The sequence below is a fragment of the Hylobates moloch genome, unplaced genomic scaffold (assembly GCF_009828535.3).
Source record: "Hylobates moloch isolate HMO894 unplaced genomic scaffold, HMol_V3 SCAFFOLD_17, whole genome shotgun sequence".
NCBI lineage: Eukaryota > Metazoa > Chordata > Mammalia > Primates > Hylobatidae > Hylobates > Hylobates moloch.
This window is the reverse complement of record NW_026652292.1, coordinates 55919859-55935751: the sequence shown is the minus strand read 5'-3', so window position 1 is coordinate 55935751 and position 15893 is coordinate 55919859.

The following is a 15893-nucleotide window of genomic DNA, read 5'->3' as shown; positions in this document are numbered from 1 at the left end:
AAAGGACATGAACTCATCATTTTTTATGGCTGCATAGTATTCCATGGTGTATATGTGCCACATTTTCTTAATCCAGTCTATCGTTGTTGGACATTTGGGTTGGTTCCAACTCTTTGCTATTGTGAATAGTGCCGCAATAAACATACGTGTGCATGTGTCTTTATAGCAGCATGATTTATAGTCCTTTGGGTATATACCCAGTAATGGGATGGCTGGGTCAAATGGTATTTCTAGTTCGAGATCCCTGAGGAATCGCCACACTGACTTCCACAATGGTTGAACTAGTTTACAGTCCCACCAACAGTGTAAAAGTGTTCCTATTTCTCCACATCCTCTCCAGCACCTGTTGTTTCCTGATTTTTTAATGATGGCCATTCTAACTGGTGTGAGATGGTATCTCACTGTGGTTTTGATTTGCATTTCTCTGATGGCCAGTGATGATGAGCATTTCTTCATGTGTTTTTTGGCTGCATAAATGTCTTCTTTTGAGAAGTGTCTGTTCATGTCCTTTGCCCAGTTTTTGATGGGGTTGTTTGTTTTTTTCTTGTAAATTTGTTTGAGTTCATTATAGATTCTGGATATTAGCCCTTTGTCAGATGAGTAGGTTGCAAAACTTTTCTCCCATTCTGTAGGTTGCCTGTTCACTCTGATGGTAGTTTCTTTTGCTGTGCAGAAGCTCTTTAGTTTAATGAGATCCCATTTGTCAATTTTGGCTTTTGTTGCCATTGCTTTTGGTGTTTTAGACATGAAGTCCTTGCCCACGCCTATGTCCTGAATGGTATTGCCTAGGTTTTCTTGTAGGATTTTAATGGTTTTAGGTCTAACATTTAAGTCTTTAATCCATCTTGAATTAATTTTTGTATAAGGTGTAAGGAAGGGATCCAGTTTCAGCTTTCTACATATGGCTAGCCAGTTTTCCCAGCACCATTTATTAAATAGGTAATCCTTTCCCCACTGCTTGTTTTTGTCAGGTTTGTCAAAGATCAGATAGTTGTAGATAGGCGGCATCATTTCTGAGGGCTCTGTTCTGTTCCATTGATCTATGTCTCTGTTGTGGTACCAGTACCATGCTGTTTTGGTTACTGTAGCCTTGTAGTATAGTTTGAAGTCAGGTAGCGTGATGCCTCCAGCTTTGTTCTTTTGGCTTAGGATTGACTTGGTGATGCGGGCTCTTTTTTGGTTCCATATGAACTTTAAAGTAGTTTTTTCCAATTCTGTGAAGAAAGTCATTGTGTTTACATGAGATTCTTAAAGAAAAAAAAAAAAACTAGTTCATGTTTTAAATTAAATCCTTTTAGGGAATTAGATTTTAGCCAGTAGCAGTAAAGAGCAGGTTTGTAATTTTGAAATTAATGTTAAAATAAATGATATATTACTTGAGAAACTACATTATGTTTTTGGCTCAGAGAACATACTTTAAAAACCTGCCAACATCAAGAATATTTGTCCTGTAAACAGCGGGAAAAATGCAGATAGTCGGGAAAAATGCAGATAGTTCATTATGTCTTATGTTTTCTTTTCTTTTAATTTTATCGCTATTGTTTAGATTCTGAGCATGATTGATTTCAAACAAAAGCTTAAGAAATGTCAAACGTATCATATCATTATGAAAATAATGAGAGCACATCTAAAATTCTCATGCTAATTTTTAAAAGTTATGCATAGTATATACATATAATGGGCATATGGAATACTATTGCACATAATGAAATCTAAAACTGCAGCAAATCCAACTTTCTAAAATTCAGTTCCTTTTTAAAAATATAATACAAAATAAAAAAGATATCTCCAAGTCATCTTATAATTATGGTGGCCTTGTAATTTATCATCCAAACTGATCTCTTAAGAGTGAAAGAGGGCATTATTAATCATTACTCTGAAAAAAGAAGTTTAACCTGGGACTGTTCCAGTGCCCATAATTATGACTTTTTTTCCACAAGCTTCTTGTGATTTTAGGTACAGTTATTAATTCTTTCATTCAGGAGCTTAGTGCTGTAAGTGCATATAACACTGCTAGAGTGGTCTCAATGCATTGATGGGCCAAACTCAGTTTAAGATAATAATTTATATTCACAACCAGGCACTATGAGAACAAGTATTTATATGGGCTTGCTACTTATTGCATCTTGATGTCTGAATTATTTCCTTCAAGTATGAGACTTTTTTATTTCTCTAGATGCCTGAGAATTCCAACAGATGGTCTAATTAGGTAAATAGAATGAGGATAACTGGACATAGAGTTTCCTCCATTCATAAGGCAGGAAATGACATCCGCCACTTACTACTTATGGGCTCCCACTTCCCACTCATGCAATATTATTCACTGACTTTAAAACATGAAGCTGATTCTCGTCTAGCTTTGTTTGTTCACTTCTTTAGAATGGAGACTCTTCCAGAAGTTTCACTACTAACACTGAAAGTCAAGAAATTCTAATTCCAAGAACTTGTGATTAATATTCATGAGAGAAATTTGTAAGTTAAACAACTTCATATTACCTATCTCTGCTGCATTCTTATGGCCACGTTTGGTTAGAAAAGGGCCGGAAGCTAAATAATTCCTCTGTGCAAGGACACTCTTTGTCTTGTGTGTTTTGTATTCAAGACACATAAACACTACATATAGTATTTGGGTATATGGTTAAATTGTCTATGGGTTTCTGAGAGACAGAAAATGTTATTGAAAGGCTATATTGAGTCAGAAACATCAAAGGTAGTCAATAATTTAGAAATGCATTTATTGATTAGATACTCGATGATAATGCCCAACGTTTATTGTCACTGTGACATTTCTCCTGCCATGAATCAAAGGGTTCAGGTGCTTCTAAATGGAGGTCAGTAGAATAACGGTGCCCTGTTAGCATAGTTTTGATAGTACCTAAATATCCCACTTGACAACTTAAGTCCAACCTGAAACAATAAAAGCTTATCCTAATAAGTTCTCTAGTGCTGCTAAAGTGGTTGATTTGCCAGTGACTATTAACCTCACTGTTACCCCAGGGTTGAAGTCTGCTGAACTCTTGGCAACCTATGTGCCAGGAGGCTGCTGCTCTGTATTTTATCCTCATCTTGAGGATCGACCTAAGGCTCCAGCATCAAATTCAAGCATTTGCTTATCTTCAAAGTCTCATTGTACAAACAAAAGTTATGGATGGCACTTTGCAAAGCAGGACTTCTATATTTTTATTTTTGGAAGGCTACCCAGGTATAAAAACTCTCTGTGTTTTTGAAAAGTTTCTATTGGCTCTTTCCATGGAATATATTGCTGCAAAATTATCCTATAAAAGCAAGGTAAAATTCAGTACTTAGTATTATATCAAACATCAAGATCCAATCTCCAATAAGAAAAATGTCTTAAATTTTTATTTTGCAGTATTAAATAATATGACTCATTATATAAGTATCTATAATTATTTGTTTGCAAACAGAAAAGAATTGTTGAATGCTAGTTTAAAAAATTTACAACAGCCCTCTGGGAGAATATTTAAATGGAGAATAATTTATTGTGAAATACTTTATAAGAGGATTTTTACCCATTTTCCCATGTAGTTGATTACTTTATTACAACACTTATTCTATTTAATTTTTTAAATAATTTAACTATGCATTTCAAGAATACATTATTAGGCATGAGAAACCTTTTTTCATGCGTACTTCAGTATGAGTGTATGGATGTGTATGTGTATTTGAGAAATACACTGACTGGTTGAAGAACTGATTGGTTGAAGAAGAAAGACAGCAACCTTATGTTGTAGTGCTAAAATAAGCATTTATCACTCTGAGATGGGCTTTTGCACTCTTTTGAGTTCAGCTAAAATAAAATTCTGTGTTACCAAGAAGGAAAGGTGTAGTGAATAAATTTCTTTTCAACAGGAAGTGGGATAAGAGCAAGAACACAGAGCTTGACGTTGGACAATCAGGAACTCAATCCTAGCTCAGCAATTACATGTCCTTTCATGCTAGACAACTTATTTTACACTCTAAGAATCCATTCACCTCCTAATATGGTTTTCATCTGTGTCCCCACCAAATCTCCTGTCAAATTGTAATCCCTAATGTTGGAGGTGAGGCCTGGTGAGAGGTAATTGGATCGTGGAACAGAGTTCTCATGAATTGGCTAGCACGATCTCCTTGGTGCTGTTCTCCTGATAGTGAGTCAGTTATGAGATGTGGTTGTTTAAAAGTGTATAGCATCTCCACCCTCTCTTTCTCCCTCCTGCTCTCACCATGTAAGATGTGCCCGCTTCTCCTTCACCTTCAGCCATAACTGTAAGTTTCCTGAGGCCTCCTCAGAAGCAGATGCTACCATGTGTCCTGTACAGCCTGTGGAACCGTGAGCCAAATAATCCTCTTTTCTTTATAAATTACCCGGTCTCAGGTATTTCTTTATAACAATGTGAGAATGGACTAATACACCTCCTTTGTGAGATGAGGATGTGCTGCGGTTATTCACTTATCTGTTCATTCTACTCCCCATATTCCTCCACTCTAATCTGTGCCTCTGGAGATTGATATTTATGAAATCAATCAATCAATAAACTTTGCCTTCTGACTTTCAGTTGAGTTCAGTGAATAGGAGGCACCAGCAGGAGAGTAATTGTTTTTCTCTGTTCCAGGCTGAAGACTGATGCTGCTGCTGTTTTCTCTAGGATATACCCTTTGCAGGTCTAGGTCTTGTGGGGTGCTGGTAATTTTCAGGCCTTTTGGTATAAATGATCTGGATTCCTGTGCTATCTCATGTGGGTTTTCTTAAATCTAGCCCTACTTATGTAATTGATCCTTTGATTAAACAATTATTAATTTTCTTCTTTGAGCATGTCATTATCTGTTGGACCGAGACTCATATGGACAATAAATAAAATACTAGAAATATATGGTTGTTGAATGGATTTATTTCTGTGTGAGAACCTGAGTAAGACATATTCAAATTATGTCAAATAAATATTAGTTGAAGTAATCTAGGTCATATGCCTCAGTTTTTGTTTAAAATGCCTGCCTAGCTGTTGAAGCAGTAACAGGAGAGCCTTCCTGATCCAAAGGAACGAGTCTGCTTTTAGCACTTTTGGCTCCTCCCTCTACCAGGCTCCATGGTTTTCTCAAGACACACAACTATTCCAAATAGCTGTTATTAAGACATATGAAGGGCATTTTGTCCACTTCTGTATTTTAGAATGAGTCTTCTTTCCAACACTGAGGTTTTAAAGTAGTTCTGTCTAAAATTTGGCAAGTATGTGAATTTCCTAAGATGTCTGTCAGGAAAGTGACAATTGTAATGTTGTTAGAAAAAGAGGAATTGACATTGCTGATGAGACGACAATGCCTCAGTTACTGGATAACACAGATGACAGGAACCTGAAAACGGCTATGAATTATTGTCATTTCCCTACAGGGCAAAGGGAGCTCATATCGCACACTGCAAAGGTGGTAGTCAGTTCAAAGAAATGATGCTTACAGGTGTTTCATTCCTCTTAGACACTTGATTAGAAGAAAGTGGCAAGTGTCATATGCTTAGTTTTAAACATCAGAATAAGAAAGAACATCTCCCTCAGTCAATCTGCCTGTTCTGTGCTACAGAAACTGGAAACATCATCAAAGTATCATTCTAGAAACATGAGTTTCAGCCATGTCTCAATTCAAACTCCTTGACACATCAGCTAACTACTGTAAGTTTCTTCTTAGTAAAGCACAAAATGAGGATAAAATAATTACAGTCATATCTATACCACACATGGAAAGGATGAGAGAATTAAATCAGATGCATATCTTTCCAATTCTGCTGTGTCAACTGTAGACAAATCGCTTAACTTTACTAGGACTTGGTTTCTTTATCTATAAAATGAGAAATGTTTAGGAGAGTTGTTTTCTGAGCAAGGTCTTTAGAAGCGATGGTGTTATTAAAAGGTTACAACAAGCCTAACTTAAATGTAAAATAGGTTTTCTTTGTCTGAAGTTATATCATCTCAGTGTAGAAGCTTACAAAATTACAATTAGTGAAATAAAAGTGTATATTTAAGTTAAACATTCCAGAAGTAACCAATGACAAAACAGTATAATAGAAAAAATATAAACCATAATTTATAATATATATAATACATAATTATACATATTAGTATCATTATATGTATTATAGTAAATTATATGTAAGTATTAACATATATACGTGTGTGTGTTTGTGTGTGTAGGTGTGTGTATTTAAGCCATCAGCCTGTACCACAACTAGTAGGGAAACACTAGAGTTGTTTTGCCTGAAGTCAGGAATAAGGCCAGAATTGTTTTAATATTGTTCTAGACAATTTAACCAACATAATAAATATGAAGCATAAATATGGGTTTTTCTATAATTGAGAGGTCACTATTATTTTTATTAAAGCAATAATATACATCTCTGCTTTTAATATTTCTTTCTTCAAAAAGTAATTTTGCTCAAAGACTAAACTTCATAAACTTGTAGATAAGAGAAAGATGAAATAATACAGAAAAAGTGCATTTGAAAAATCTTTCAAACTGAGCCAGAAAAGGTGGTAATTAAAATTATTTGAATATCTAGATGTTTTGAATATTGTAATACAATTTTGCATATGCTATTTTTTAATCCCCAGGTTAGCCAAATTTATACAAAATTTGAAATTTACAGTATTAACTTTTCCAAAGACACAAGAAGAATTATATATATTCCTTTGAGGTTAAGCAAATCAAGCTGTTTAATCTCGCAACTTGTCTTTTTCCCCCAGTTATTACTTGGATTTTCTGATGAAGCAGTATTGGTGGTCCAACTATTTCCATATAAATGAAAAACTTATAAATACTACTTTCCTTTTATAGCACTCAAATATAACCTTTAATATTAAGTTATTCGAAGATTATGGTCTGCCTACATTTTCTACAATATCCATTTTCGACTGATATTCTTATGGGATCTTTTGAGTGTCAATTTTCTGGCTGAAAACCTGCGGCCAGTGACACCTTTGCCTGAGTTCTTGTCCTGCATCTGGGAAGCACAAGGTATGCAGACAAGTGCAGGGGGAACAAGACAAAGATGAGCTTTAGTAACTGTTAGAACAGCTCAGAGGAGACCTACAGTGGGCAGCTCCTCTCTGCGGGCAGGTCATTCCATGGAGTGTTCACATCTCAGCAGACTGGAGGCCTGGAGAAGGTATGTCCTCTCTGCCTTCAGTTGCCTGATGTCTGTAGCTCTCAGCAGAGAGGAGGCGCTGGAGAGAGTGGCTCCTCTCTGCTGGCAGGTCATCCCATCATCTGTGCAGCTCTCAGCAAAGAAGGTAGTTCCTTTCTGCAGCTGGCTGTCCCATCACCTCCAGCTTTCAGCAAATAGGGTATATCCTCTCTGCAGCTGTTCTTCTTTTCCTCCCTGTTGTCTTCGTTCTCTGCCCTGCCCTGGCTGAGCCCGGGCTTTAATGGGTCTCAGAGTGAAGAAGTGCGTGCTGAATGGCTCATGGGCAGCCATGGGTGGGCCCAGAGAAAAGCACCATGAGTTCCCCCTCCAGCCCACAGGACTGGCATCCCAGCCCCCAGGCTTCAGGCCTGCCCTGGGCCTGAAGGTGGGGCTTCACTAGGGACCTGCCCCCTTCCACCCAGGAGCCTGTCTGCCTCCCACAGCCATCCATGTCACCCAGGCTGCTGGCATCAAGGGGCACCTGCAGGCCAGCACCTGGCTGCCCTCAGCACCCCCCCCCAGGTTCCCCTTCTATGCTCCTTGACACCCAAAATACGAAGGGGGCTGAGGCAGCAGAAGGCTGGCATGTCAACACTGCCCCTAGTGTGTACACACCCAGCTGGGCTGTGACCGCACATGGGCTGAATCCCAGCCTCGCTTCGATATCAGAGCAGAACCAGGAGTGGCGGCAGAGAAAGGCAAGTGCGATAAAAAAATTAGGCCCATTCTTTTGCTATCTTCAAAAGATTCATTTGATGTGTAAAAGCACTGACAGCTCAAATAAAAGGCTGGAAAAAGAACTACCACACAAATGGAAAACAAAAAAGAGCAGAGGTCACTATTCTTATATTAAATATGATAGACTTTAAACCAACAATAGACAAAAGGAACAAAGAAGGGCATTAAATAATGATAAAGGAATCAATTTAACAAGATTTAACTATCTTAAATATATATGTGCCCAACACTGGAGCAACCAGATTTATGAAATAGGTACTTCTAAACCTATGAAAAGACTTAGTGACACAATAATAGTGGGAGTCTTCAACACCCCACTGATATTACCAGGCAGATCATCAAGGCAGAAAAATAACAGAAATTGTGGACTTAAACTTGATACATGACTAATTGGACCTAATAGACATCCAAAGAATGCTTCACCCATCTACCACAGAATGTACATTCTTTTAATGTTCACACAGAACATATTCCAAGATTGACTATATGCTCAGTCATAAAGCAAGTCTCAATACATTCCAATCATAGCAATAATACTCTTGGACCACAGTGGAATACAAACAGAACTAATACCAAGAAAATCTCTCAAAATCACATGATTACATAAAAATTAAACAACTTGCTCCTGAATAAAATTTGGGTAAACGACAAACTTAAGGCAAAAACCCAAAAATTCTTTGAAAGGAATGAAAACAGAGACACAACATACCAAAATCTCTGGGATGCAGCAAAAACAGTGTTAAGAGGAAACTTTAAAGCAGTAAACATCTACCTCAAAAAGCTAGAAGTTTCTCAAATTAATGATCTAACATCTCACCGAGAGGAACTAAAAAATATATAGTTTGTGTCAAACTTTGACTCTACCCCACTTACCACCATTACCAAACCCAACATATAAAATAAGAAGACATTCTCTTTTTTGTCTTTCAGTCAGTAAGTGAAGCAAAGAAAGCTTTAGGTTTTGAGGATAAAAGTCAGTAAATGTTAGAAACTAGCTTCCTAATCCTTCTGATCCCCTTCTGCAGTATGAGTTTTTGGGACAGATGCTGACATGATTGACAGCAGTCTACCAGGAGAGCCAGCAATTTGCTTCTGCTCACTCTCCCAATACTGAAGAGAGTTGTGATGATCCAATTAAATGAAAAATTTAAAAAATTTTCCCCTTGAATTCCTTCTTAACCCCTCTCTTAGAAATATTTATAAAACTTCACAATCTAAAGGCCCTTGATCATAAATTAAAATTTAGGGCTAGATTCTTCAATCTAGTGAAGTTCACCAAAAAGACTTTCCACAATTATTCAGAAACTCATTCTAGATCTCTTTTTACACTCTATTGTGAACTGAGTCTCTGAGACCATATTCCAATCATAATTCCAACCCTCAGCTTAATTAGCTGATGTTAAATATTTCCATATGGAATTAAATGACTGTCTCTGTGCTGCTGTAACAAAATACTTGAGACTGGATATTTATAAGGAACAGAGATTTATTTCTCACAGTCCAGAAGCTGTGAAGTCCCAGATCAATTCACCAGCAGGTTCGATGTCTGATGAGGGCCCATGCCTCACAGATGACACCAAAGATGCCCTCACGTGGTCAAAGGGCAAAAAATGATGAATGCTGTGTCCTCACTTGGTAGAAGGACAGAAAAGCACAAGGAGAGTAGCCTAGTTCCCTCCAACACTTTCATATCAAGCATAATCTATTCAAGATGATGGAGCCCTTATGATTTAGTCACTTCCCCACAGACCCCACCTCATAATATCCCCACAATGGGGATTAATTTTCACCACATAAAGTTTGAGGGACATTCATTCATAGCATTAGCACCCCACCAACATGTTAATATTTAATTGATTCACTTCTTTATATCTGACTTTCTCTTACCCTGTACTCAGCTTTGAGGATGTGCTCTCCTTCCACTACTCCCGCCTTCATGATATGGCCATAGAAAAATATCACAAGAACACAATAACAATTAAGTAAGTTTATTATAAGCACTACTTTTAAAAGGAGTAATCAAATGTCCCGTATGAATTACGTGATTTTTTAAAACAAACAAACAAAATACATAACGTGTTCTTACAAGGCGTATGAAGTTACTGAAGAAGCTCCTTCTCAAACATAGCAGGGGCAAGAGCAGGTTTAGAGGTAAAGCCAGAATAGTTTTCTGAAGGTATCAAGTCTTAGTGTTTCCCACAATTTATGGAATGGTTTTGCACTCTTCATGTTCAAGTGAGCTCTTCATTTGCACTCCATCACATATACAAAAAAGAGACAGATTTTTTTAACTGAAACTCAAGAAAGAAAATTAAAAATACCTGAGAGAGATTGTTAATTACCCATGTAATGACAATTTTTTTCAGATGCAATGATAAATTAGAGGTTTAAACCCAGTTCAGATTAATCTGTGGGACATTTAAGATTCAAAACTTCTTGAGGGACTTTCAACTTGAGGTACAGGGAGGAAATATGTTTTATATTGCCTTAGAAGTAAATTTTGCCATTCTTTAGAGCATTTCTCCAACTCAACCCTTTGTCTTTAAAGGATTTTCAAACTATAAATAAAAATATAAGAGGTTAAATAATTTTAATAGGCAAACTAAATATAATATTATGTTTAAAAATATATTCAAGATTTGAAAACCTACAGTAGGGGGGCCAGAGGAACCATAAGGCCTTGTTTGACTGCTAGATTTCCAGGCTGTGTCTGTGGTCTTGGCTTAGTTATTAATAATACCCTCTTTCACTCTCAAAAATGTATGATTTGGATGATTTATCATGGCCACACTGCCTGTAACTGATAAAGCCACATGTTGCCTGCTTTTATTTTCTCTTATTTTTATTTTGCTTTCTTCAGTAATGAATTATCTTTTCTTTAATTTTCTATTGTTAGTTTTTTTTTCAGAAGTATAAAAAGATACTTCTTCAAGAATTTGATATTTAAAAAAATTTAGTTATTTTCTTTGCTCTTTGAATTACTGCCATGGTCTAATCATCATATTCCAGTTTTAGAAAAATAAATAAAAGCACAGCTAAGGATTGCAATGTAAAAATATCTAATTTCTGCCAAGTTGATTTAATATAACAATTGATAAAATGTATTCAATGTATTCACATTTTACATTTTATATGTATGTCATGAGAAACACACAGAGAGACACAGAAATACAACTACACATACATGCATCCTAGAGAGAGCTGAAAAGTATTGATGTGTGCGCTATGTCTAAAAACATTTTCTTTTTTTTAATATTAAGAAGGCTCTTTGGCATAAACATCTTCAAAGCACAGCTTGAAATGGACCAATTGTAGGGAACAGAGTGACAAACTTATGCTACCACGCACAACTCTGAATAGGCTTCCAGACAGCTAAAATGTGTCATTTAGAAGGAATGTGTCTAATTTACCCATTGTTTAGAGTGATTGAAATACACTGCTCTCACCTAGCTCCTTGGCAAGTATTTCAATTAAGTGGGCACAAAATTTATCCTAGTGCAGTGTTCTATTATTCTGCTCTATAGTATATAATTGCTTCTCACTTTGGACTTGTAGAAGCCTTCCATTGTCAGAAAAATAAAATAACACATCTCTTTTAAGGTAATAACCATAACTTTTCTCAGAGGACATTCTTGTTTGGTAAAAAGCCGGTGATACTGGAAGTACAGGGTGTTTATTTTCATCAGTGTATTAGAAAATAATGGGAAATGTGTATAGCTAGTGAAATTTGTAATATGTGAAATATTAATCTGTATAAAAAAGCAAATCACATGGAAGATGGCACCATTATAATATTTTTATCATATAAGTGATTCTTATACACTGGAGATGAATCCAGGAAAAGGTTATACAATATTCACTTCTCCCACTCGAGTTGAAGTAGTAAGAATTTAAAATAAATAAAGACCTGTCTTGGTTTTATTCTGCATTGTACAATACAAACATTTTGATACACTCTGCTGTCTTAAAAGTTGTTCAAATTATGTTACAAGTTTACTTCTTCACTGGGGTTTTTCAATTTGTTAACATGTTCCTGACATTTCCAACCTTTGTACCATCTTAGTTTCTTCTTCTTATTGTTCTTATTATTATTATTTGAGACAGAGTCTCGCTCAGTCACCCAAGCTGGAGTGCAGTGGTGTGATCTCGGCTCACTGCAACCTCCGCCTCCCGGGTTCAAGCTATTCTCACGTCTCAGCCTTCCAAGTAGCCTGGATTACAAGCACTCGCATCATGCCCAGCTAATTTTTGTATTTGTAGTAGAGACAGGGTTTCACCATGTTGGCCAGGCTGGTCTTGAACCCCTGACCTCAGGTGATCCGCCTGCCTCGGCCTCCCAAAGTGCTAGGATTACAGGCGTGAGCCACTGCGCCCTGCCGTACCATCTTATTTTCTTGAGGTGGGGAACTTAGAATGTTGCAGTAATATTTAGTCAAACATTTTTTTCTTACTATCTTATTTATGTTTCTTTTCTTTTTCTTTTTTTTTTTTTTTGAGACAGAGTCTCACTCTGTCAGGCCCAGGTTGGAGTGCAGCTCACTGCAAGATCCGTTTTCCAGATTCACACCATTCTCCCGCCTCAGCCTCCTGAATAGCTGGGACTACAGGCTCCCACCAACACACTCGACTAATTTTGTTTTTGTATTTTTAGTAGAGACAGGGTTTCACTGTGTTAGCCAGGATGGTCTCGATCTCCTGACCTTGTGATCCGCTCACCTCGGCCTCCCAAAGTGTTTGGATTACAGGCATGAGCCACCGCGCCCGGTGATCTTATTTATGTTTCTTTAAAACACCACACAAACACACAGACACACATGGGCAGGCACTCACAGGTAGTATATAAACACATGAAAATGAAGGCAAACTTATGCATATTTACATGGGTTAAAAATATCATGAGGAATAGAATAGCAGACAGTTCTGTTCTGGAGATCAGAAATCCCAAATTCTTGTCTCAGCTTTGTCAACAGGTTAGCTATGAATACTTGACTAAATTGGCTACTTTTCTGCATCTTTATTTTCTCCTCATTGAATAAAAGTTTTTTGCTTATAAACATCTAAGTATTCTTCAATTCTTCCTATTCCATTTTAGGAATAATTTAAATGTAAAAAATATATATATTTATATATAACACTAATTTCACCAGTTTCATAACTTCTTTCAGGTTTTTGTTTCTGGCACACGCCAATTTCTTTAAAATTTACTTTTTTTTTTTTTTTTTTTCAGAAAATATCATGATTGGTAAAAGATTCCTCTCCTGCAAAAACCAAATCTGAGTTTCTCAATATATTTTCCATGGACTGCGTGTTAAATCTCTAATCAAATATTTTTACTTTGTCACAATTATTATTGGTAGTAAACTTGAAATTCACAGACTTTCAGTCACTATCTTATGAGGTCACAAAACAGGCACTGTGATATAACAGGGCTGACTCAACAGAAAGTCTCTGAACCTCTTCCTCACTTGTAAAAGCAACACTTGGCCAGACATGGTGGCTCACGCCTGTAATCCCAGCACTTTGGGAGGCCGAGGTGGGCAGATCACGAGGTCAGGAGTTTTAGAGGTCAACATGGTGAAACCCCGTCTCTACTAAAAATAGAAAAATTAGCTGGGCTTGGTGGAATGCACCTGTAGTCCCAGCTACTTGGGAGAATGAGGCAGGAGAATCACTTGAACCCAGAAGGCTGAGGTTGCAGTGAGCTGATATCATGCCACTGCACTCCAGCCTGGGTAACAGAGTGAGACTCCGTCTCAAACAAACAAAAAAACAGCCTTCAACACCATATTGCCAGCTGCATTTGGTGAACTTCTCCATAGCAGAAAAAAATTATCACCAATAATTTATTTTCTAGGTTTATCTTTCTGTTTGCATCATGTAAACTAAAAAATCCTTGTCATTGATTTCTGAACTTTATGATGGTTCTTATTAATGTGTTCATTTTCTCATGCATAGAAATTACTCTGTCACAGATTGGACTAAATACCAATAGCTTTCTACTAGTTTAAGAAGAAGACAAAATCTTAGGAGGTTAATGAGCTAGCTAAACTGCCCATTTTCAGTGATTTCATGTGGGCTTTCAGTTATATTCTGAGCCCAGTCTCTAGGAATCTCTTTTTTTTTAGTGTTTTGCTACTTTCTGTATTGGAAATTCGTTTTGGAGATATGAGACTTGTGTAAACTATAAAAATGTCCCCAAATCTTTATTCTTTCCTGTATCTATATGCTTTGGAAAGTGAATTTAAGGCTCCCCCCATTAAAAAGCAGATTCTATTTTTCGTGCACTTCAATCTGAGCCGGACTTGTGACTTGCTTTGACTAATGTAATTTGGAGGAGGTAATCTCATACTGTTTCCGAGGACTCACAAAGGCTTCTGTGCCTCTGCTCAGTATCTTAGAAACCTGTTTAGTATCTTGAAACCCTGAGAAGCTGTCATGAAAACAAACTTGGACAAGCATGCTGGAGGGTCAGAGACCTCTTGGTGCAAAAAGAATCCATCCCAGCATAAGTCAAGCTAGACCAGTGGGCACCCAGTTCACCCAACCCCACAAAGATGAAAACATACGGCGGCTACTCACGCCCCAACATCACTAAATTGCCAATCCCTAGAATGTTAGTTGTTTTAAGTCACAAAGGATCAGGATAATGTATTACATATCTAACACTAACTGGCTCCGGTTCAAGAAGATAAGTCACTCCATTGGAAAACTTGGGTGTTTGTGTGGGAGGGGGGAATTGCACATGTGGTTTTCTTGTTTAATACATTAGAATATCTAATTTTGACTATAATGTGCTATAGAAAGTAGTCAAATAAGATGCCAGGGTCAAAATCTCTGTATATTGAAATACTGAAAGTAATTGAAATTGCTTCAGAAAAATTTTATCCGTAACAATATTGCATTTAATGGTAGCATTAGATAACTATAGTAGCTGTGTAGGCACTTTTTCAATGGAAAGACAAGTTATACGGAGTCAGTGAATATGCGTATATGCCTTCAGTTTACAAAATAGAAAATTTTAAAAGATGACTGGAGCAGCATTTCTGCCATTCAAGAGAATAATGGGTCAATAGTCATCGATACCAGGGAGATTTTCCAGGAATTTTGAATGTTCTAAGGGGATCTTTGTAATTCCGCTATAAATCCCTACCAAACAAATCTATACTATTTTCTGCAAGACCTGTGGTAGGTTCCCACAATACTATTAAATGTCAGTTTGGCATTGGAAACTGCTGTTTCACAGCAGAAATTGAAAGCAACCCTCATAGTTATGTTGGGAAAGTAATAATTTGCAATTCAGGGGAATCTTAGACTTAAAAAAATCACTGACTTTCTCATGAGGTTTTAATTTAGATATCATTATCAAGGAGAACAGATTACACTGTGCAATAGAATTCAACAGCTTTCTCACTGAGCACTGCTTTCAAGTTTTCTAGCAAATTGATAGTCATTATTCTATCAAAATAAACATTCAATGACTAATTATACAGTTCAGGACATCACCTCTAGCTACTTTGCATAGTGTAAAGTTTCTTTGAAGCGTCAAATATATTTGCTTTGTTTCAGACCATCTGTACTTGTGTCAGAGAGCTACTAACTTTGGCTCTGGCTAAATGTGATACATCGCTGAGATGTTGTTTCATGCCTTTTGTGACATTAGAAGCATTAGTGTTATTGCCATATTTCCTATGTTAGTCAGAAATTTTTGAGCCTTCAGAATGATTACCCAAAAGTGATACCCAATGAGTATTCAATATCCTAATTTTGTGGTTAAATATGAGACTAATCTATTTCTAAGAAAATATTTATGGATGATTACTTTTTGTGATATTCTATTCATTAAGAATTTACTAATGTTACAAGTCTAAATATTTCAGAAAAAATAGAAGTTTCCTTTAAAGATAAAATGTATTTTTATAAATAAAATTAGCTCCTGATATATCAATGGATAATTTCTAATTTTAGCCTACTTAGATACTGTAAAACT